Source organism: Rattus rattus, chromosome 11, assembly GCF_011064425.1.
Source record: "Rattus rattus isolate New Zealand chromosome 11, Rrattus_CSIRO_v1, whole genome shotgun sequence".
NCBI classification, from domain to species: domain Eukaryota; kingdom Metazoa; phylum Chordata; class Mammalia; order Rodentia; family Muridae; genus Rattus; species Rattus rattus.
This window is the reverse complement of record NC_046164.1, coordinates 12337389-12341354: the sequence shown is the minus strand read 5'-3', so window position 1 is coordinate 12341354 and position 3966 is coordinate 12337389. Positions and strand designations below refer to the sequence as shown.

The 3966-nt window shown below is 44.7% G+C and overlaps 1 pseudogene; it reads right to left on the bottom strand.

The window, feature by feature from the left end:
- Positions 1-201: 201 nt before the first annotated feature.
- Positions 202-413, bottom strand: LOC116912898 (annotated as a pseudogene).
- Positions 414-3966: the final 3553 nt, after the last annotated feature.

Genomic DNA, 3966 nt, shown 5'->3' with positions numbered 1-3966 from the left:
GCAACCCATGCATGCAAGCGATCTGTCAATCATTGTAGCCTCGTTAAAGAATGCCCTAAAATCCTCCAGCAAGCTTTAAAGAATTTTGAGTGGTGAAATTTGGCAGTCCGATTAGTGGTGGGGTCCCCTTCAGAGACCCGTGGGCCGGTGGCATCGGCGCGGAGTGCCCGGGTTCACAGTGCAGCTCGTGGCTCGCATCCATCTTGCAGGTGTCTCTTCCTCCACATCACGAGGGGGTCTTGGAGATGAAGGGGTGGGGTGGGGAGATCTTCCTAGGCTTTTAGGAGATTTCACTCCTCTTTTCCTGTTCAATGGTCTCTGGTCGGCAGGGTGTTCTTCTCCTGCATCTCCGTTTTCTTCAGCTTGGCCTTATCGAAGCTGGTGATTTCCCCCATGTCCGACTTGTCTGCCATTTTCTTACAACTCGTGGATTCTCGTTCCGAGCTCGGGCTCCTGGTACTCCCACTTGTGCTGCTGCAGCAAGAGACCCCCTTTTTTTCCCAATAATTTATTTATTTTTATTTTATGTGCCTTGGTGTTTTGCCTGCATGTGTGTCTGTGAGGGAGCGTTGGATTCTGGAATTACAGACTGTTATGAGCTGCCATGTGGGTGCTGGGAATTGAACCTAGGTCTTCCAGAAGAGCGGTGTTCTTTTTTTTTTTTTTTTTTTTCCGGAGCTGGGGACCGAACCCAGGGCCTTGCGCTTCCTAGGCAAGCGAAGGCGTGTTCTTAACCACTAAGCCATCGCTTCAGCTCTTGACTGTTCCTGGTACCTTTGTTAGCTGAAAATGCATGGGTCTGAATTCTTTTCTGTTAATCTACTGGTCTGTTTTGCTGTTTGGTTTTTGAATGAGTATAGCTTTCTAATACACACACACACATTAAAATGAACTATGCTGGTGTCAACAAGCTTTGTTCTTTCTTGATATTGCTTAGCTATTCGGAGTCATTTGTTGTTCCATATTAATTTTAGGGTTGGCTTTTACTGTTGAAAGTGCCCTCATAAATTTGGTAGGATTCCCATTAAATCAACAGATAGTTCTCTATTTGATTTTATTGGTGAGAAAGTGTTAGTACTTACAGCCAATGTTGACACAGTAGCCTAAGCCACCGACATTCACAAGGGAAAGTTTCTCTCCGAGAACAGAAAGCTATTCAAACCTCGAAAACTGTCTGGTGTCCTTGGCAGCTGGGGTGTGCCTCACCGTGCCTTGTGAAGCTACGTAGTCCTGGTTTCCAGAGAGCAAAGAAGCTAAAGTTGACACAGAGGCCGTCTAATGTTCCATGGCTCACAAGCTAGTTGACATCACTGAGCCATCATGGAAGCAATCTGCTTAATGAGGCTAAAATGGCAAGTTATAGCCCAAGGGGGAAATCTTGCCATGAAAACTTATGTATTAAAGACGCAGGCAACCACCAACATAAACAACGTGATGTAAGGCTGGGTAGAAAGAGAACCAGAAGGGCTACAAAGATTTCTTCCTCTTCCTCAGTAAAAACACTCTATTTTCATCATGGTCCCAGAACAAAAAGAAGTTTCATTTGCTATGCTATCCAAGGTGATAGATAGGTAGATAGATAGATAGATAGATAGATAGATAGATAGATAGATAGATGATAGATAGATAGGATAGATAGATAGATAGGATAGATAGATGATAGATAGAGAGATAGATAGGATAGAGAGATAGATAGATAGATAGATAGATAGATAGATAGATAAGATAGATAGATAGATCGATAGATCGATAGATAGGATAGATAGATGATAGGTAGGATAGAGAGATGATAGATAGATATATACACACAGATAGATAGATAGATAGATAGATAGATAGAGATAGATGGGATAGAGATAGATAGATAGATAGATAGATATGATATGATGAGATGGATAGATAGATATGATAGATAGATAGATAGAATAGAGAGATAGATAGGATAGAGAGATAGATAGGATAAATAGAGAGAGATAGATGGATAGATGGGATAGATAGATGATGGATGGATAGATTAGATTAGATAGATGATAGATGGGATAGATAGATAATAGATAGATGGGATGATGATAGATGATGATAGATGATAGATAGATATGATAGATAGATAGATAGATAGATGATTGATAGATAGATAGATGTGTGAGAGAGAGAGAGAGAGAGAGAGAGAGAGAGAGAGAGAGTGAGTGAGTAACTGACTCCACTTAACAGGAAATGCAAGACTGTGGGTAGATAGACTAGAAATCCTAAATAATCAATTTAGAATATGAAGAGACTAAACCCTGACGAGAACCCAGGTGGGAGGGAGGGAGGGAGGGAGACAAGGTTGCTCTAGATCCTTGAATCATTCTGGATTGCATTCCCCTCCTCCAGCTGCTCCTCCTCCAGCCACTCTTTTCTGTAGGTTTTTAATTTTAGGAGTTGGGATTCAATCGGGTGGTTTCTCAGAAAATTGGGAATAGTTCTACGTCAAGACCCAGCTATGCCACACCTGGCCGTATACCCAAAAGATGCTCCACCATAGCACAAGGACCCTTGCTCAACTACGGTCATGGCAACCTTATTTGTAAGGGCCAGAAACTGGAAACAACCCAGATGTCCCTTAACTGGAGAATGGATAAGAAAATGTGGCACATCCACACAATGGCACATCTACTCGGCCTTTAGAAGCAAAGACGTCACGAAATTTGCAGGCAGATGGATAGAACTAGAAAATATCATCCTGAGTGAGGTACCCCAGAGCCAGACAGACACATATGGTCTGCACTCACTGATAAGTGAACATTAGCCATAAAGTGCAGGATAACCATGGGACACCCTACAGACCCAAAGAAACTAAGTAACAAGGAGGGCCCAAGGATAATGCATGAATCTCACTCAGAAGGGGAAATAAAATAGTAATTAGAGGTGAATAGAGGGAGGGAACTGGGTGGGAGAGGGAGTGAGGAGGGGAACAGGGATAGGAATCAGGTATGAAGAGGGGGTTGGGAGAGGACTGGGAGTGAGAAGGGAAGTCATTGGGGGAAATCTTTGGAACTAGAGCTGGGACAGGGGAGGCTCCCATGAATCTATAGGGGTGGGGATGTGGAAACTGAAGTGGCCACCTCCTGTAGCCAGATGGGACTTCCAGTGGAGGGAAGGGCCCATTGACCCGCCCACAAAACCTACGACCCAAAATGTGTCCGGCCTACAGCGATAAAAACAGAGCAGAGATTGGGAGAAAGGCCAATCAATGACTGGACCAACTTGAGAGCCAACCCATGGGGAAGAGCTGACCCATGACACTATTCATGATATTCTGTTATGCTTGCAGACAGGAAGGAGCCTAGCATAACCATCTCCTGAGAGACTTCAGCAGCAGCCAATGGACACAGATGCAGAGACCCACAGCCAAACATCAGGCAGAGCTCAGAGAGTCTTGTGGAAGAGTGGGATAGGATTGAGTGAGCAGTGGGGTCAAGGACACCACAAGAAGACCTACAGAGTCAACTAACCTGGGTCCATTGGGGGTTCACAGAGACTGAGCCACCAACCAAAGAGCTTGCAGGGGCTGAACCTAGACCTCCTGTAGCAGATATGCAGCTTGGTCTTCTTGTGGCTCCCCTAACAATTAGAGTGGGGACTGTCTCTGATTCTGTTGTCTACCTTTGGATCCTTTCTCCTAGATGGGCTGCCTTGCTGGCCTCAGTAGGAGAGGATGTATTTAGTCCTGTTGGGACTTGATGGGCCAGGATGGGTTGGTACCCATGGGGTATGGGCTCCCCTTTTCAGAGTAGAAGGGAAGGAGGTATTGAGGGAGGGGCTGGGAGGAAAGGGGGCTGCCATCAGGATGTATGGTCAATGAATAAACAAAGTAATGAAGGGACAAAAAGATTCCTCGTTCAACCAGAAAAATCTTTCGTCTTTACCTGGACAGCTGGTTTGTGAGCTTAAGACATATCTATAAATTCAGACAGACTTGAAGGA